The sequence below is a fragment of the Nuphar pumila genome, chromosome 4 (genome assembly GCF_984573655.1).
Source record: "Nuphar pumila chromosome 4, dmNupPumi1.hap1.1, whole genome shotgun sequence".
Lineage (NCBI taxonomy): Eukaryota > Viridiplantae > Streptophyta > Magnoliopsida > Nymphaeales > Nymphaeaceae > Nuphar > Nuphar pumila.
This window is the reverse complement of record NC_143252.1, coordinates 104,512,953-104,534,778: the sequence shown is the minus strand read 5'-3', so window position 1 is coordinate 104,534,778 and position 21,826 is coordinate 104,512,953. Positions and strand designations below refer to the sequence as shown.

The 21,826-nt window shown below is 41.1% G+C and overlaps 1 pseudogene; it reads right to left on the bottom strand.

Moving 5' to 3' along the window:
* Positions 1-18,898: 18,898 nt before the first annotated feature.
* Positions 18,899-19,387, bottom strand: LOC149840405 (secreted RxLR effector protein 161 pseudogene; annotated as a pseudogene).
* Positions 19,388-21,826: the final 2,439 nt, after the last annotated feature.

Sequence of the window (21,826 nt, the reverse complement as noted above, 5' to 3'; positions counted from 1 at the left end):
TGCATCCATCAAGGTTGCAGGAACCCTTGGCCATAGCCAGGCCATACGTAATTAACTTAGTCTTTACGTAAAGAGCATTTTGCCAAAAAGCGAAGCCTTTCCAATAGGGGCTTCATTCGTCAAGCAGAATCTTGAACGAGGAGCGGTCAAGGAATCGCATGGGCGATTTGGAGTTGATCTCCATTTGAACGCTCATTTATGCGCTATATATGTAGTATAAGCAGAAGCCTGTGCTTTATACAGCGGCGGCGTAAAGAAATGCATATACTATTGTTCAGGGTGTGTAACTGAACGAAATATTCTACATATATAACAAAGCAGAAGCCTTGGCATCGTTCGACGCGACGGCGTAAGTAAATACATTGCAGAAAGCAGGTGCCTTGGCATCGTTCGACGCGACGGCGTAAGTAAATGCATAATCGGAAGTGCAGTAATCGGAAGTGCAGAAAACAGGGAGCCTTGGCATCATACGACGCGATGACAAAGGTAAATTACATAGCCTGTGCGATATATGACGCGTCGGCAGTATCAGCAGATATACACCTAGATCTGTATCCAACGATAGTTACGAGGCGAGCGAGTGAACACCGAAGTGTCCTAGAGGGCTCAACCAAGAACTAGGGTGAGATACTATTTTTGAAGAACGCATATACTGCGTATTCGAACATATATATCCGACGATAGTTACGAGGCGAGCGCGTGAACATCGAAGCGTCCTAGAGGGCTCAACCAAGAACTAAAGCAAGATACTACTTCAGAAAGTATATTCTATATACAAACAATCAAATACTTGAGAGAGATGGATCAACGAAGCGAACTTACTTCAAATCGTGGAAGAAACGGCTCCGGGTTGCTTCTTTGGCTTCGAGCCTTCCTTCGAGAGGTCAGACTAAGTCAGATGAAGCTGACTTAGTTGAGAAAGAGGTAGAGCAGGTCAAGCTACTCAACCTAAGTGGTTTGAACCAAACAGGGTTCGATCCAAGTCAACTAGGTTCAGCAGGTTCGAACTCAGCTCAAGTAGGCTAAGTCTGGGTTCAGAAATCCAAACCGAAATCTGGACCAAAAAGGACTTTGACTTTGACTTTAAACCCAACTAGGTTCAAGTCAAGTCAACTGGGTTTGGACCAGGTCAAGTGGGTTCAGACCCAGGTCAGGTGGGTTAGGACCAGGTCAGGCAGGCTCAGGCTAAGTCAGGCAGGCTCAGACCAGGTCAGGTGGGCTCAGGTGGGCTAGGCTAGGTAGGGGAGGTTTAGGAGAGAGAGAGAAGGCAAGAGAGAGAGGGGGGGTCAATTTTTATGAGAAGAGAGAGAGTGGGGAGGGCTATTTATAACCCAAGCCCACCTCCTCTTGGAAATTTTCATCCCCCTTTTACCTCCTTGGCTTCTTTTTAATTCCAAGAGGTTCCTTGGTGTGGGGCCCACTTGGATATTCCATGGGATATTTTTGTGGGTCCCACCAGATATTTTCTGAGGAATATTTCTGTGGGTCCCACCAATATTTTCGTGGGTCCCGCAAGAATTTCGGGTTTCCAACGATTTTTTTTCTGAAAAATTCTGAGTACGTCATTCCCTTCGTATTGACGTAACTAAGAAAGTTGGCTCGCAGGAATCCTTTGATTTCATTCAGGTAGGAAGTTATGGCTTCAAGAGTGTTTGAGCATATATTCGCGATTCGACGAATATCCTAAGTATAACTGGCTCGCAGGAATTGATTCGTTTCGCATTCTGAGAAGAAATGCTATTTTTACCGGTAAATGCCTTATGAATTTTATTCAGATATTTTCTGAAAAATTGCGGGTCTTACAGCACAACTTTGGTTGGACCATTTTGTAAATCACATATTCCTTGATCTTTAACATCACCATGGCGGACCTACACACAAACATAAACAATGATTGTGATCACGACCAATTAAGTAACTTAGTGTTGTTTACAAGTACAAATTTTATGTGAGCATCCTTACCAACTCTTTCAACCACTCCACAAACTTAGTTTCACATTCTTTTTATACTTCTGCATCAGTGAGATGTGAAACTTCTCTTCGCAACTCCATATCAAATCGTCTGCAAACCACAAATACTTATATTACCGAACCATGTATGCACGTATAGCAGATAAAAGGATTTAGAATTGTGTTGCGTCTACATATACTTACTCGGTGTATGGGTCGATTGATGAGCAATTAAAAAGAATATAGATGTGTGTTGCTTCTCGCTCTCGATCTGTCAAGAGTTTTGATCGACAACTACCAAATGTATGCTCAAGTGGTTTGAAATATCGACAGTTTGTCAGCTACAGTTACTTGTTCTCCATCATCGTTACGAGGCGGGCATGTGTAACATGTTAAAATGTGAGGTTCAAAGTACATAGATGAGAAATTTGAAATCTCTTCTAAAGTGTACGCCTTACAAATAGAGTCTTCTACTCTTGCTTTATTACGAACCTTTTTTTTTAGGTCAAATATGCATCTGTCAAAAATATATATTTCAAATTTGAAATATTTGTCATTGAAGAGACAAATATAAGAAAACATATACCTTTCAAATGGGTACATCCACCGATATTGCACAGGACCACCAACCCTTAGTTCATATGGCAAATGTATGATCAAATGTTCCATAACATCAAAAAATGCTGGCAGAAAAATCTTTTTTAGCAGACAAACAGTAGTGATGACAACATCCTCGAGATTTTTTACATCAGATACTACGACTTCTGATGCGCACAATGTTCTAAAAAATCCACTCAACTCAAACAATACCCTCTATATAGGTTTGTCTAACATATCATGGAATGCTAGGGGTATCAATCATTGCATAAAGATATGACAATCATGTCTCTTCAACCCATATAACTGTCTATCGTCAATCTTCACAGCCCGAACAATGTTAGAGACATATCCATCTGAAAATATCAACTGCCTCAACCATTGACATACTTGCTTTATTTGATCAGGTCCAAGCACGTACCTTCCCTTTGGTTTCAGTACTTTGCCATTATACTCTTTGAGTTTCAATTTTGGTCTTTTACATATTACTTTTAAATCCATACTGGCCTTCAGATTATCCTTTGTTTTTCCTTTAACATTCATTACTGTATTGAACACATTATCAAACACATTTTTCTCCACATGCATCACATCCAAATTATGTCGTATCAATAGGGTCAGCTAATATGATAGTTCTCAAAAAATAGATTTCTTTGTTCAATTGTGATTCTTCCCAAATCCAAGGAAGGGCGTCAGACTACGGGCATCTGTTAATACATCTGAAAAGTATCGCAATCTTCTTAAAATCTCTATGCCAGACAATCTTATGGGTGAACCTTCCATTTTAGTTGTGCATGCTCGAAACACATTTCTTTGTCTTCGTAACAGATGGTCATTGGGTAGAAATCGACGATGACACTCAAACCAGCAAGGCTTCCTTCCATGTGTCAATCTAAAAGTTTTTGTATCCTCCATGCAGTATGGACATGCCAACCTCCCATGTGTGCTCCAACAAGATAACATACCATATGCAGGGAAGTCACTGATTGTCCATAGAACATCGACCTTCATATTGAAAATTTGTTTTTTGTGGGCATCATACGTGGTAACACTATCATCCCATAGTACTTTTAGTTCATCAATCAATGACCTTAAATATACATCAAGATTTTGACCAGGTGAGGTCGGACCACGAATCAATAGAGACAAGAAAATATTTGGACGCCTCATACACAAGCTTGGTGGAAGGTTGTATGAAGTTACAAATACTGGCCAGCATGAGTATGTAGTTGATCTACCCCCAAATGGATTAAATTCATCTGTACATAGACCAAGTCTAACATTTCTCACTTCCATTGCGAAGTTCTGATGAGTACGATCAAAGTGCTTCCAAGCTTCGGCGTCAACAGGATGCATGATCTTGTCTTCATCATGTCGAACTTTATTTGCATGTCATATCATGTGTTTAGTTGTCCTTAAAGATATATACAATCGTTGTAATCTAGGAGTGATAGGAAAGTAGCAGAGCGACTTGTATGAAACTTCTTTTAAGCTCGTGCTACCATTGCCTCTTGTTTTTGGCTTGAACCGAGGATGCCCACATGACGAACATGATATGTTGTTTTTCTGATCCTTGAAATACAACATGCAAAAATTTGGACAAGCATTTATCTTTTTATACCCCATACCTAGAGCATTGACCATAACTTTCGCACGATAGAAATTTTATGGCAATTTCTCATCTTTAGGCAACATACTCTTCACAATCATGCACAAACGATCAAAACATGATTGACTCAAATTATACTCGGACTTCAAATTCATTAGTTGAAAAACTGCAGACAATATAGTGTGACTCTTGCAACCGTTCCAAAGTGGCTCATCAGCATCGCTAAGTAAATCATAAAATCTACTAGCTGCATTGTTTGGTGATTCTTCATCTACGTCAGTTCTTACATCACTAGGACTCATAACAGAATCGATTTCTGTTCATGCGGCATCAAATATCAAATCCATATATGGATTATCGTGCACCATATTCACCCGTGTATCAAAATTGTTTCTAAATTCTTCTCCATGAAACGTCTAATTCTGATAATCACTCACAAAACCCTTCCTGTATAGTTGATGTCTAACGCCGTGAGGTTCTACAAATCGATTATTCTTACAAATCTTGCAGGGACACCTAATCCGACCTGTGGGATCCACTGTACTGACACTTGCAGTTGCAAATTCAATAAAACTTTCAACACCATCTATATATTCATGCGATAACTCATTGTCAACTATCCTATGGTACATCCATTCACGGTTTGTAGTCATTTTGTCGTATGATGTTACAAAATGTATCCTAACCAGTTGAAAGAGAACCATCAGAATGCTATGATGAAGAAAATATCAAATTTATCATGCAATATATGATGCCATACAATCACAAGAATTATTGTGCATACATTGATAACTTAATATTTTCATGTACAAACTATTCATAACACGATACATTAATTTGAAGCATACTTTCATTATATAATTTCACATGAAAGTCATAATTAAATTGAAGTAACTATATGCAAGCATGGATACAATCAATCAAACATTGCAATACATGAAAATCATTCATATAAAAAACATGTCAAACATGTACCTGCAGCAAACACACTTCAATATCTTGCTAACTACTACCATGCCTAGCATGAAATCTGTACTCCAAAAATAAGAGCACTTCTATTCTCGTACATTAAAATCCTGCTCAGCATGATCTCCAAACTCCAACAAAGTTGTCCTAGATATCAACAACTAAGTGAGTGTGTGAACAGTAAAGTGTTGCATCTAATAAATTAAATAACATGTTATGCGCTTGCATCACTTACTCACCACGGGTATTTACCCGATTTGCATTATTTTTGTCACTTACTTAGTACAGGTGGTGGGGCACAAGCAGGTTTCGTCGAGAAATCTGCAAGAGACACTGTGTTAAAATGAAGTCACTCCCTGCCGAAAAAAAATGAGGCATGGTCGCCCCTTTGCCGGAAAAGCAGGAGGCGACCCCCTGCCCAAATAAAAAAACGACAGGGGGGTGACCCCCTGCCCGAATAAAAAAATGACAGAGGGGCGACTCCCTGCCCGAATAAAAAAACGACAGGGGGGTGACCCCCTGCCCGAATAAAAAAATGAGGCATGGGGGCGACCCCTGCCGGAAAAAACAAACGAGGCAGGGGTCGCCCCCCTGTCGGAAGAAAAAAGAGACAGGGGGCAACCCCCCTGCTCGAATAAAAAAACGAGGCACGGGGGCAACCCCCTACCGGAAAAAAAACCCATGCAGGGGGTCGCCTCCTCTGCTAGAAAAAAAGTGGCAACGAGGCAGGAGGGTCGACCCCCTATCTGAAAAAAAATGAGTGACAAGAGAGCGACCCCCTGCCAGAAAAGCAGGGGGGCGATCCCCTGTCCGAATAAAACAACGAGGCAGGGGGGTCGACCCCCTGCCCGAATAATTAAACAACGAGGCAGGGGGGTCGACCCCTTGCTGGAAAAAACAAAACGCGACAGGGGTCGCCCCCCTGTCAGAAAAAACAAACGAGGCAGGGGGCGACCCTCTGCCCGAATAAAAAGATGAGGCACGGGGGCGACCCCTTGCCGTGAAAAAAAAAAACCCATGCAGGGTTTGGCCCCCTGCCGAAAAAAAGTGGCAATGAGGCAGGGGGTTCGACTCCCTACCGAGAAAAAAAAACGAGTGGCAAGAGGGTGACCCTCTATCGGAAAGGGGGGGGTGGCGACCCCCTGTCTGAATAAAACAATGAGGCAGGGGGTCGACCCCATGTCGGAAAAAACAAAACGCTGCAGGGGGTCGCCCCCCCTGCCGAAAAAAACAAACGAGGCAGAGGGTCGACCCCCTGCCTGAAAAAACAAAAAGCGACAGGGGGTCGCCCCCCCGCCGGAAAAAACAAAACGCAGAGCTGGCGCCCCCCTTGCCGCAGGTAAAAAAAACTGGGATTTACCTGGGGCGGGCGGGGGGCGACGGACGACAGAACAAGGGGCGACAGGCCGGGCGGCAGAACGGGGGAAGACGGGTCGGGTGGAATGGGGGGCGACGAGTGGCGGACCGGGGGGGCAACGGGTCGGGCGGCGGACCGGGGAGCGACGAGCGACGGCCGGGGAGTGCGTCAGGCACCGGAGGATGGCGTCGGGTGACAGAGGGTTGTGTCGGCTGGGCGGGAGAGACGAAAGAGGAAAGAGGAAAAGGGGCTCTGATTAGGGATTTACGCGAAAAGTAGCTACGGATTTGGTGACGACTTAATTCCATCGCAACTCCATCGTAAATTTATATGGCCCATTAGCGACAAAATATTTTCGTCGCTAATTTCATCGCTAAGTAGCGACGAAAAACTATACGTCGCTAAATCTGTCGCTAATCCTTGCGTGTGTTGCGACAAAAATGGGTCGTCGCTGATCCGCCGCTACATAGCGACGGATGTAGCGACGAATGTTTTTCCATCGCTACATCCGTCAATATTACAAATCTTAGCGACGAATACGTTTCCGTCGCTACATCCATCGCAAAGTGGCGACGAGAAAAATCCGTCGCTAATATCCTTCGCTAATTGGCATTTTTCTTGTGGTGTCATTCCCAACATTGTCCATAATGAGTTATGCAACTTTTTCAGGACAGAAGAACTTCGTCTGCATTCAACATGAGCTCTGGTGCCCGTCAGGTATAAGGATTCATATCATTTGTTTCATGTTGTTAGATTTCAAACTAATATATGCATGATTGAATACATATATGCATGATTGCCTCACTATGATTTTTTTGACATCTTATAACACATATATGCATGATTGATTCACATATATGCATGATTGATTCACTATACAATTTTTTTGACACCCTTATAACACATATACGCATGATTGAATCACTATGAAAGTTTTTTTTACAACCTTACAACACATATATGCATGAATTCATCACTATAATTTTTTCTTAGTGTCTTATAACACATATATGCATGATTTAATCACTATAAAAGTTTTTTGACAACCTTAGAACACATACAAGCATGCTTTCATCACTATGACAACCTTAGAACACATATGAGCCTGATATTAGCATATATGAAAGTTTTTTAATGCCTTATAATACATATGAGCCTGATATTAGTATATATGAAAGTTTTTTAATGCCTTATAACACATATATGCATGATTGAATAACTATAACATTTTTTTACTGCTTTAGAACATGATAGGCATGATTGAATCACATATAAAGTTTTTTGACTGCCTTAGAACACATATAAGCATGATTTCATCACTATGAAAGCTTTTTTACTATCTTGCAACACATATATGCATGATTGTGATACATAACACATTTATTTGACAGCCTTATAAACTATATATGCATGCATGAATCACTATAAAATTCTTTGACAAACTTAAAACGCATATCTGCATGATTGAGTCACTGTAAATTTTTTTCAGTCTTAGAACACATTTGAATTCTGTTAATGTCCTTCAGTTTATTGCTATTCTCTTTGTCATTCAGCCATTTACTTTGTTGCATTAGATTAAGTGCATTGCATATAATTTATTTCATTATATTTTGTTTATAAATACTAACATTTTTTTTCTCTTGTAGGATATTGGAGATGATCAGTGTAGAGGAGCTGATGTAGGCATGGAGGGAGGCGCAGATGGACAAAATAAAGAAAATGATGCCCAAAATCTTGACGAGGATTAGATTCATTTGTTTAATTTCTTTGACATACGTGTAACTAATTATAACTTGGCAATGACTGTATTTGGTTGTTAAAGTTTGCCTAACTTAGAACTTGTGTTACATTTGTTCTACCTTTATATGTATTTTTTATGTGTATTTTGTTTTTTATAAGCAGGTTATATGATTGTATAACGAGAAATTTTTTTTGAGTTTTAAAAAATTAAAAAAATTAATTTTTTTTAAAACTTAGCGATGAATTAACGACAGATAATATTTGTCGCTACTCCATCACCAATTTAAAGCAGTCGGCAGTTTGCGATGAAATTAAATCGGTCGCTAATGTCCGTCGCCAAATTAGCGATGGACATTAGTGACAGATACATATCCCTCGCTAAATAGTAGCGACTAATTAGTGATGGATTAAATTATATCACATAACCAAATCAATCTCTATTTAGCGGCGGTTTAACAACAGACATGATCCATCGTAGCGACAGATTGACGAAAAATAAATTCTGTCGCAGTTTAGCGATTAGGGTTATGCAATGGACGCTATCCGTCGCTAATCCATTGCAAAAGCTGTCGCTAACATATATAGCAACGGATAGCATCCGTCGCTAATACGCATTTTCTTGTAGTGAAAAAAAACAAGAAAACCAGCAGGAAAAAGTTGGTTTGCCTTTACTTCCTTAAATTGAGTGAAAGACAAGGGTTTTGGAGTAAGCATAAGTGGAGTTGGAGAGAACAAAGAGCCAAGTCAGGCATGCTCGTGCACACACACACAAAAAGTGTGCAGACGTTAGACTTAACTCAGTTCAAGGTCTTGAAGGTTTTGACTTGCACTCAACTTTCTAAGTTCATTGATGGAATCTAGCATAGAAGTTGATCATTATTATCAAGCCTTATTCCTGGCCCATTGAGTCAGTCCTATAAATCTTGTTTTCCTATTCCTTATTTGGAGCTACTACTTCAGTTTACAATCATTCATATCACCTCTCAATACCTTTATTCAAACTGTTCAATGGTCTTACTTGGGTCTCTAATCCCTAGGGAGGTGAGACCTTGTATCTGAGATCCAAGGGCCTAAAATGCATCCGCTGTAATGATCAGGTAGTAATTTGGGTGTGGGTGTTTTGAAGCAAGGATTCCTAGCTAATGTTGGAGCTTAGGCAAGAGAGAGAACTGATGAAGTGCAATGACCTTTTTTTATTTGAACATGAGAATAGGAATCTTGTAAGGGTTGCACCTTGGCCCATTGCAGCTGGTGGACATGTCTAATAAACTGGACTTCTGTTGCTCAAGTTTGGCTTGGTTTGATTCCATATGAGCTTGGGACTAATCCCAGGTTCACCCTCTCACGAGTTCAACCCAAGCTTGAGTCTCGATTCACGCATGGGCTAGAGCTGAACTGATAGTGACAGATATCAGCGATATTTTGAAAGTACTGTGCAAAAAAAGCGATATTTGGGTTGTCATTTTAAACAGTTAAATACACTGATATTTATAAAATGACGCAGGAACATCGATTCTATAATTATATCGAGATTTATCAGGCCATTAATGTTTTAAACTGGAGATTAAAAAAATTGCGAGCCATCAATTTGTTTAGAGTAATTTAAGATGCATTAGATAACGTAAATCATTTTATGCAACTCAAATATCTCACTTTGTTATCGTTATTTTATTAAGGTTCTCTCTCTCTCACACACACACAAACACACATTGATTGCTAATAAAGTTCTTTCTCATCGATTAAGAACCAAAGACGTTTTCCAAAATTCAAACTTTGGAAAGTGGAAACCATGAAGACCATAAAATGTCTTCCAAAAGTCAAGCTTTGGAAAGTGGAAACTAAAATGTCCTCTACAGTTTTGAAATAAGACTTTGATATGGCGTCTATTTTTTTTATTCAAATATTTTGCTCTATATCTTTTCAATTTTATTTTATTTTAACCAAGAATTTCCCAAAAAATGAGAAAAAGTAAATTTTTTTTAAACCTCACAAAAAAATACAGCTGACAAATTTCCATTTTATACTTTCCTCACTATGCTCGAGCTGAGCCGCCCCTTTTCAAGCTCAGCTTGTCAGACATAATGAGCTTACGTTGAGCTGAATATGTGCTAATTTGCTAACCTGAACCAGCTGATAACTGAGATAAACCGAGTCTGGTTATGAGTGGTTTGGTTCATTTACCAGCCTTTGAAGCAAATATCTCTTAGAGATGTGCTCATGGTTCATAAAATTGGGTATTAGAGATATCACTGGGGTTTTGCTCAATGGTAGGCTTGATCTAATGGAGTATGATGCCAAGAAAGGTGACTCTGTGGTCATAGGCAGAGTTTTAACACAAGTTCCATACAAATGAGCCCTTGGATTTAAGGATGCAAACGGACTGGATCCTGTATGCCACTTTTATGATTTTTGGCTATTCCAACCCGATGGGGATTCCACTTTCTTATCTATTTTGCTGATCCGGATCCAATCAGCTTGCCTACTTGGATTGTGGGAGTAGGGATGGCAGTGGACCAGGGAGAGACAGGGCCCCGCCCCGCCTCATCCACTTTGGGACCGGGGATGAACATGAAACGGGGATGGAGGTTAAAATCAAAACCCGTGTGGGGATGGACTTATGTTTTCCCCACCCTGCCACATCTCCTTCCCGATCACCGCATTGCCCCGCCCCATCCACAATCCTTCTTTAGGGATGGCAATGGACAGAGGGAAAATGGGCTGCGCCCCACTTCAACCTGTTTGGACCGGGGATGGAGGACATAAAACGGAGATGAAGGCGGGGATGAAAGTTAAAATCAAAACCCGTGCGGGGATGGAGGGCAGAATTTTGAAATGAAGTGGCGGTGGAGACCTTGTCCCCTGCCCTCGCCTAGGTCCACTGCCATTCCTAGGTGGGAAATAGGGATGGCAGTGGACCGGGGGAAAGCGGGGCCCCGCCTCGCCCCGTTTGGACCGGGGATGAAGGGTATGAAATGGGGATGGAGGCGGGGACGAAGGTTAAAATCCATCCCGTTCAGGGATGGAGGCGGGGATGAACGTACACTTTTCCCGTCCCCGCCACGATCCCCGCTTCATCCCCGTCCCCGCCACTTTTCCCTGCAATAGCCCCGCCCCGTCCCTGCCACAATCCCCGCCTCAAGATTAGAACCTCCATCCCTGCCTCCATCCCAGCACGGGGATGGATTTTAACCTCCACCCCCGCCTTCATCCCCGTTTCATGTCCTCCATCCCCCGTTCAAACGGGAATGAGGCGGGGCGGGGCTATTGCGCCCACCCCGCCCCACTGCATCTCCAACACGCCCACTTGAGGAACAAGATGCGGAGATGCTAGAATTGACATATTAGGTGTCTATGCACAGGGATGCTCTCATTTATTATAGCATTATACCTTTTTTTTATAATTACAAGGAGAAACCACCCCAGAATCAGATACCCAGCAGTTCTGGCCTGCCTGCTGTACTTATGATCACTGCCTAAAACCCATGGACTTACCCCTTGCCCCCAGGAAGTCTCCATGCTACATTATACCCCATTGTCTGATATTTTTAATGGAAAGTTACACAAACACAATAATGAAGTGTCCCGTGTCCTTGTGATTTTTAGGCAGTTGCAGCAGAGGTTGGCCTCTCTCGGACATTATGGATATGGTGGTTGGGCTCAAACCTCCACTTTCTGTTTTCTATTTCACAAATTTACACTTCTGAATCCTCACATCCCAAGAAGTTCGATGCCACGTTTAAATTACGATTCCACATTCCATCTAATGGAAGAACAGGCTTTTCTTAGTTTTTTTCTTCAGTTTCCTCACCTTTTAATGAATTTGGACTCTCTATGTAAGACCATTCACAGAGCACAATTCCCTCCATCAACCGAACTTGTAGTTTTTGTTGATCTAGATGTTAGGAGAACCCCTAGGATATCTGGATTTTTTCGGATATCACGTTTCAGAATGCTTTTAGGATTCATTCAAGGATCACGTGCAACATGACCAAGTTCATGAATTTTAACTTTCTTGTAAGAAGCAGCTATACAGACAATGCAGTTCAAATCCGAGGATCATGCGAAATATGACCAATTTTATGATTTCCCTTTCTTTCAAAAAGTGGAAGCGAAGATTCTGGAGTTCATGAACCTAGGCAAGGTCGCTTTTTTCTTGTGTCTTGATGGTAACACAATTTTAAATTTGTGTTATGAAATTTGCAAATGGCACTTCATTTTGGGTGTCCTAATTAATTACATGAACAAAAATGACAACAGCAAAAAGCTTTTAGGATAGACCCAAGGGGATTGGCTTAGTGGGGTGGGGCCTTGGCTGCTAGACCGGCAGTCAAGGGTCGATTCCTATGGATATCACTTTCTGCGCAAGCCAACTCATAGCATATGCCCCGAGGGCAGGGGTCCTGGCCTCTAGCCTTGAGAGTTTTAGGTTGTCGGGGCAGCCCAACCAGGCTTCGGGTTATAAATCCAAAAAAACACTTTTAGCATAGACAAGAACCATAATGTTTACACTTGAAGCTTCTACCCATATTTAGATCACCAGAAAATACAAAAGAAACAATAAAAATATAAATAGTCAATCATCAAAAGGTAATAATGATGTTCACTTCTGCTATTACCTTTTTCAGATCGTCACCCTAACTAAGACTTGAATGATTCAGTAATGATGTGAAGCTGCTGATGTCCCCAGAAAACACCTTACCAACACATGTAAACTTGGTAGCAACAGTTCTGATTCAAGAAGCTCCAAAAAGCCTGAATTAGGCTAATGTGAGAAAGTAGAAAATGGCTACAAATGTGGAGGTGATGCAGCCCAATCTAGCTGAGACAGTGAGGCTCCCTCCTGGCATAGGAGCAGAGGCTGGGGCTTCATCAGAACCTGGGCCTGGAGCCAAAGCATCTGCATGATTTGGTGGGGCTTCTTCAGAGGAGGGTGGTGCCGGGGGGGACAGGTGAGTGTTTGGAGTAGGAAAACGGGGTGTGATGTCTGGAGATAGATTTGGTGATGGCATTGCGGTGACAACAGGGTCAGGCATCACAGCAGGTGAAGCAGAGATGGTAGGCATGACGGAGGAAGATGTTGCCATGTTTACCATGAAGATGGCTAGAGAGAGAATGAATGACTGCTGTAATGGAGTCATTGGTGCTTCTCCTTGACAGAATTTTTTGGTGTAGAGAGAGAGAGAGAGAGAGAGTATTTGTTGCTTTTCCACTGTGAATGGTGAACTCCAAGAGAGAGGGTTTTCTTTTCTACCTTCAGTTTGAGTGGGAGGACTGGCTTTTCTGGTGCAGAGTTTTTTTTATTGTTTTTGTTGATTTCCTATTGTGAATTGGTAAGAGCTCAAACTTCAAAACTGTCAGAAACGACAACATGGGTGGCAGTCTTGGATGGGGACAAAACGGCTATTTTTACTTTTTCTGCGACGCTTGTGATCTTTTTTACTTTCTCCGAGTGTCAACACTTGTGATCTCTGATTTCAATCTTTTGGGGGTGGTCATTTATAATGACCAACTGTTCAAGGTTAGTGACTCGGACTCTTGCAAATGACTCGGTTACAAACTCGGTCTGGTTGATTCTAAATGTTTGTTTTTTTTAAGGCAAGCTGGGGTTAGGCAGATCCCACCAGTTATTATTCAACTTACTATGGTATTGAACCTGCAACGTTCCACCAGGAGACGTGAACTGACAGCTCCTACCAACCACGCCCAGCCCCGTCCGTTTTAGCTGGCCTCTAGTTGTAGAAGCAAGGTTGTTAAATGCGATGAGGCGAAGCGAGGCGTTGAGCCTGCGCTTCGCCTCTGAGGCATACGCCTCAGGTACTGAAGCGTACGCCTCTCACAACGTAAGACTCTCAAGCAAGGTTGTAAATGCGATGAGGCGAAGCGAGGTGTTGAGCCTGCGCTTCGCCTCTTAGGAGTACGCCTCAGGTACTGAGGTGTACGCCTCTCAGCCTCTCACAACACTGGGTAGAAGTAAACCCTTGAGGTACCCCTGCTCACTGGAGAATACACCCAGCTTCTACCTTCCACTCTGATTTCAAATCTCAAGTTGCCGTGATTTCGAAATCATGACTGCTAGAAATCTCATGTTTAGAATCGATTTCTCAAGTTTTCCTGAGAAAGAGATTCTGTGGGAACGAACCAAACATGCCCTTGGTGGACTTGGTGACATTCACAAGTCGCCCTTACCAGATGAGCGAAACCCTTGTGGGCATTACAGAGTCCAACATAATTAGATCTATCATAATCGGATCCAAAGCCTGTTTAAGAGTTGGATGAGCATCAGCTAAAACTGAACCCAGAACAAACTACCTTAAAATGCAACATTTACATGTATTCAGATTTAGATTTTATTTGGTCTCAAACTCTGATTCAGGTGCAAAATTCAATACCGAGTTTAAATCTGATTATTTATTGGATCCGATTTTGTACACTGAATCCGACTAAACGGCAATGAAAATTGTTTGGCCTTATACATAAGGTTGGTTTGTGCCAACTTAAGTCAACCCAATTTGATCAAACTTTTAAGTCCATTTTGGAATCTAGTTGAATTCAGATCCAGTTGACTTGAACCTGTTTGAGTGAGGGGCGGAGTTGCACATGGGCAAGGGTTGGCAAGTGCCCACCCTAAACCAAATGGTGTGCCTCCCCTAAACCCACCATTTCCCTCTCTCTCTGCTAGTTGGCCCAGTGTCCTGGGCACACACAGTCATACACCTGTGCCTAGAGGTTGGCACTGGGCCGGGCAGCCCAGGGCCCGACACAGGCCGAGCCAGCCTGTTATTATATATGTTATATATATAACATAACATATATGATACATTATATATCACATAATGTATATTATATATATGACATAATATATATAATATATAATATAATACATTATATTATATATTATATAATAAACCCGGCCCAGCCCGATTAGGCCCATGGGTCCAACGGGTGGGCCGGTGGCCAGGGTTTTCCCAATGAGCCGGCCCAAACTGGGCTTTTGGCCCGGCCCCTTATTGATGGGCCGGGCAGTTGACCGATAGGTAATGCCCACCCCTACCTGTGTCCACCCTGATTTGGATTTCTGGTTCAGCTTCTGGTTTGAGTTGACTTTTGTGGGTTGTACATAATTGATCGTGGTTAAGCTTGATCAACTTTGAAAAAACATGAGTCTTATCGGGTCGAATATAAAATTTCACAAACTATACCCAGCTCCATATATTAATCGCATCCTTTGGGTCTGGTCCTGATTTTAATTGGACTTCCTTTACACCAAACCATGACTCTATAGGGTCGAATTGGTTCAAACCCAACCCATTGCCACAATGGGCATCGTGGTCTGACGGGCCAGACATTTTTTAAAACCGGTTTCAGACTCGTGAGACTCGAGAATAGAATCGGTTGACCGATACGGTAGTTAGAAGGGAGTATTGAGCTTGTTTTTGGTTTGCTCGAGGAAGACAGGCTCGTGATTCGTGCGAAATGGAGTCCGTGGGCATCGATTTTCTCACTCTTTTATCTCGACTTGGTTCGAGTTTTGGTTGGTGTCTCCCAAACTTGATCCACAAACTCAACGAACCGAATCGGTTTTAGAATCGGATTGTTTTAAGGTTGTCATTCTGCCATCTTCACATTGATCATGGGAGACCTCCGATTGAGACTGGGTCCATTCAAGTCGTCAAATCCAGATATCCATCGGATTTGATAGCAAACAATCAATCTCCATTCAATTATAATCAGATATGCTTTAGACAATGTTGTCAATATCGTATTGGGCCTTGAATAGAAAACAATTCAGGTGAATCGACCGAGTCGAATTCGGAGCTGAATCGAACTGGAATAGGCCAACTTTCAACCTGAAGATGACACGTATTACAAAATATTAAAATAATATTTTAAAAATTTTAAAAATATTTTTCACAAATTTTGAGAATTTTATAAAATAAGCAGAATCAGCCCGTATCGATTTCTGACCGATACGATACCATTCAGGCTGATTAGCACAGATACTGCCAACACTGGTTTTGGCTTACCAAATCGGGCTAAAACAGAGACAGAGTCGAATTTGGTTGGATATTGGATAAAACCAGATCCATTAGCATCCCTGTGTTAATCTTTAGCTGTATTGGATCTGATGCCAACCCAATGCGAATGAGCCCAGATCGGATGAATGCTCAGACCTGGGGTTGGTCATGGTTGACCCGAGTTGCAGTCAGTGGGCTCATAGGCCCAGAGCAGTGAGTCAACTTGCCCAAGAGTAGGGATGAAATTGCTCCGAAAATCCGGCCTGGGTGTGGACCTGATTTCACAATAGTATATATTCAAATTTGGGTCAGATCCAAAACAAACATGGGCGGGTCTATTTGCATCTGGGTCAGAACTGGGAATCAGTAAAATGTATCCATTCCAGTACCACCGTCACTCACATCATAGCAGAACTTGGGACTTTCACGGTGAGCTTTGAATTGGATTTGGAGGTTGGTTAGGTTTGGCAGAATCTGAAACCCTATTTGGATCTATGCTCTAGTAGGAGTGCCTGGGTATTTTAAACCTGGATTTGGTGCCGACCCTGGTCCAGCACATTTTATACGTAAATGTTGGGAAAATGAAAAATGGAATTATGTGATTAGGTCACGGGTCATGTGCAGGGAGATCCAAATCTGTTTACATAGGTTATAGTTGGATATGAACTTGTATCCAAGTAAGGATCCATCCTCATGGGTATGGCAGTTTCCATAGATCCATATAGATTATCCGATCCAAGTTTACACTGGATTGGGTATAAAGTGGCCCTACTTTATCAAACCTGGTTTTGAATCAGGTCTAATAAACTGGACCTTGCTTAAACCCGTGTGAATTAGATCCAAGTTTGGAACCGAGTACCACATGTATCTCAGATACTTATATGAAGAAGTTCACCACCGAAGTGGGTAAGCTCCAGTTGGGGTCACCGACACCCAAAGCCTTACAGAACCCAGCAGTGAAAGGTACCCACAAACCCAGTGGGAGTAGAACCTGGGACGTAGGGGTCAGATTAGGGGTGTGCAATGGGCCGGGTCGGCCTGTTGGGAAAACCCCAGCCCACGGCCCGTAGGCCTATTCTGTCAAAGCCAGGCTTATATATATATATATATAGTGATGAGTAAGTGCTTAATGCATAAGTGTTGAGCCTGTGCTTAATCCCACTGACCACCCATCACGCACATTAACGGATGGTCGCAAAAAATTTATGTCAAAAAAGGCTAAACAACGTCAAAACATGCAAAAAACTTTTTCAGCAGCACTTTTGAACCACCTGTAAAGGTCACAGGGATGCGCATGGCATTACAAATTTTTAATGCCGCCCGCATCCTTATGTCCCTCTAGTTCAAACGCGTTGCTAAAAGGTTGTTTTTAGCGTTACCATTTTTTTCTGTTTTTTGGGCGCTGACCATCCATCAACTTGCGCGATGGATGGCCAGCGCGATTGAGCGTGGGTTCAGCACCTACGCATTCTGTACTAAAACAGAAAATGCACACATGCACAGGCCAAGCCGGGCCGTGGGCTGGCCTGTGTCGGCCTGCAGCCCGGCCCGTTGTCCATCCCTAGGTCAGATCCATCTGATATGTTGAGTGAAGTATAAATCGATCGAGTGTTCAATGGGCTGTGTTGGACTTGGTTAGAGTCGAATCAGTTTGGTGTAAATATGATGAGGCTTACTAATCCAACTCTAACTCTTATATCGAGTCACTAATGTAAGGGTGTAGGGTCAAATCGACCCCCAAAACAAAAACAATTGGTACATGCATTCTGTACTAAAACAGAAAATGCAGAGAAACAAAAGACACATGTACCGGATGTCCCTGTCATTGCTCGATGATGAAACTCGGGCGTCTGAATGAAACGGGAGAGCCTTCTCATCTAGGTTTTCTCTGCCTTAAGTGAGTCACAACACCGAACGAGAAAATAGAGCAGGGACCCAACCGTGTATTTTAAACCTTTAGGAAACCCTTATTCTACACGCTTGTCCTCAACCATGCAGGTATAATAAAAGGATTTCTCCATAACTGATTAACAGTTAGAGATAAGCCCACGACTAAATGAGACTTATCGCTACTTCAAATCCCTGCAAATTTGACGTTTATAATTGTTAGTTATAGAAAATTGATCTAGATCCAATCCAAATCCAAATGGATCCAATCCAGATCCAAATTACTAACAATCTCTCACTTGGACAAAAATATGCTATTCCCAAATTATTTGAATTACAACTTGAATAGATTGGCCTTAATTCTATTCGGGTCTGATTTATAATTCTCAACAAAATTCTATATAAATAGAGAACTTTTATGCAATATAAACAAAAAAATCAACCTTATTACAATATGTGATCACATGTACAAAAATGTGTATCTGACTACAACAAAATGGACAAATCCATCCTCTTTACATGTTCAGCATATAATCCCGGGGTCAAACCCTTAGTAAGAGTATCTACAACCATTTCTTTGGTACCAATGTTATCAATACACACATGTTGATTCTCAGTCATTTCCTTGACAACAAAGTACTTTAATTTCATATGCTTGCATGATGTAGTACTCATGTTGTTGTTAGAAAAGGACACATCGGCTTCATTGTCACAATATACCCTAAGTGGTCTCCTAATGGATTCAACCGCTTTGAGTCCATATATGAAGTTTCACAACTAGATAGCTTGTGACGTCGTCTCAAATAGTGCACTGAATTCATATTTCATAGTATGTGCAACAATAGTGGACTCCTTCCCACTCCTCCAAGAAATAGCACCGCCAGCAAGAAAGAAGGTATATCCTGTTGTAGACTTTCTACTATCAGGACATCCTCCTAGATCAGCATCCGAATAGCCAATCACTTCAAGGTGCTCTGATTTTCTGTAGGTCAACATATAATCTTTTGTCCCTTGCAAATACTGCATGACCTTCTTTGCAGTTGTCCAGTGGGTATGACCTAGATTAGACTGAAATCTGTCAAGAACCCCAAATGCATAGGATATGTCAGGTCGGGTGCAGGTCTGCGCATATTGCAAGCTATCAACAACTGAAGCATATGGTATTTGGTTCATGAGTGCCTTGTCTTCTTTAGTTTGAGGACAATCCTTGAGGCTCATTTTATCCCCTTTAAGTATGGGTGTCGTAGTAGGAGAACAATTCTCCATCCCATACTTTTTGAGAATTTTATTTATATAGGTTCTTTGAGAGAGACCTAAAATACCTTTTGCTCTGTCTCGACGGATCTCTATGCCGAGAACAAAAGCAGCCTTTCCCATGTCTTTCATCTCAAAATGAAGGAAAAAAAACTCCTTGGTTTCAGTGAGCATGACCTTATCATTTGTTGCAAGTAATATGTCATCTACATATAATATCATGATCATGAACTTACTCTCACTTGTCTTGAGGAACACACATCGGTCAATGATGTTTTCTATAAATCCAAAAGTCAGAACGACTTTGGTAAATTTAATGTACCATTGGTGGGACGCTTGTTTAAGTCCATATAATGACTTATTTAACTTGCAAACCAAATGTTCAGACTCATTTTTAGAGAAACCTTGAGATTGATCCATATAAACTTCCTCGTCAAGTTCATCATTTAGGAAAATTGTTTTCACATCCATTTGGTGTAGCTCTAAATCTAAATGAGCTACTAGGGAAAGTACAATCTGTATTGACTCTTTAGTTGAGACAGACAAATATGTCTCACTATAGTCAATGCCCTCCATTTGGGTAAAACCTTTTGCAACAAACCTTGCTTTATACTTATCAACATTACCTTTGGAGTTCCTTTTGGTCTTAAAGACCCATTTACACCCAACAGGTTTGACTCCCCTATGTAATGTAAGAAGGTCTCACACTTTGTTTTTTGGCCATGGAGTCTAGCTCTTCTTTCATGACCTCAATTCAAAGTGAGGATTGCTTACTTTCAACAGCTTCCATAAATATTGTGGGATCATCATCTATGAGATTTACGGGCTCCTATAAATACACCACGTAATCTGGATGAATAGCAGATCTTCTAACTCTAGTGGATCTTCATACAGGTGGAGGTTCCTGATCCTTCTGTATGTACTCTCCAGTATTATCCACTAATGGTTCTTCTATAGTGGGTGCATCACATGTGGGTTCAACACTTGGTTGAAAAATGATAGGCAATCTATCATCTATATCAGGGGTATTATCATTATCCTGAGATTCCTCAAAATTAAGGTTTTTATAACGTATCTTTCTCAACAGAACCATTTTATAGAAATCTTGCCTCATTCGTTTCTACTATATATGGTGTATGGGATAGACAATAAAACCTGTAACCCTTTGACCTTTCTAGATAACCAATGAAAAAACCACTGGTTGTTCTAGGGTTAAAAGCCTTTATGTGAGGGTTATAAAGTTTAGCCTCTACAGAACAACCCCATATGTGCATATAAGAAAGGGTAGACTTTCTACTTGTCCATAACTCATAAAGAGTTTTTGGAATAGTTTTTATAGGAACCTTGTTCAAAATATGCATAGTTGTCCTTAAGGCTTCACCCCACAAGGTTATAGGTAATGTTGCATAATTCAACATTGCTCGGACCATTTTCTTAAGTGTTTGATTTTGCCTTTCGGCTACACCATTCTGATATGCACTACCGGGCATGGTGTATTGAATGACAATGCCTTCTTTCTTCAGAAATCAAGCTAATGGTCCTTCTTGTTGTCCCATATCAGTAAATTGCCCATAGTATTCTCCACCTCTATCGGATCTAACAATTTTGATTATTCTTCTTGTTTGTTTTTCTACCTCTTTCTTGAAGTCTTTGAAAACATGATAGACCTCAGATTTCTCAAATAGGAGGTACAAATATATAAACCAAGAATAATCATCAATAAAAGTGACAAAATACTTTTGGCCCGTAAAACATGAGGCAAACAATTCACATACATCAGTATGAATGATTTTCAATAATTTATCACTTCTTTTGGCATTTTTCTTATATGTGTTTGTCTGCTTAGCCTTGATGCAATCCAAACATGGTTCATTATCTGTGAAGTCTAAGGATCCCAAAATCCCTTCTTTCATAAGTCGTTTGACTCTCTCTTTCGAGATGTGTCCTAAACGACAATGCCAGAGAAGATAAGATTGATCATTTATCAGGTTACACTTATTACCAATTACTTAATTAATATTAAGAGTTTTCTAAATATGAATTTGGGTTTCCAGACGATACAATCCATCACACAATAATGCAGAACCAATCAAGACATTATCTTTATTGATATATAATTTGGACTGTTCAAACTTCATACAATATCCAAATTTATCAAGTCTTGATACAGAAATAAGGTTCCTGCTATAAGATGAAACATAAAAAGTATCTACCAAATTCAAAATGAAACCACTATCTAATACTATTCTGCAGGTCCCAACAGCCTTCACATGAGACCGTATCTTATTTTCAAAGAATATATTGCTTTCATGACTTGTTGGTTCCCTCTTGTTCAGAAATGCCTGCAGAGAATTGAAAATGTGCACAGTGGCACCTGAGTCAATCTACCAACTATTAATTGAAACATCAATCAAATTACATTCATGAGAAACAAATGACAAGTTACATTTC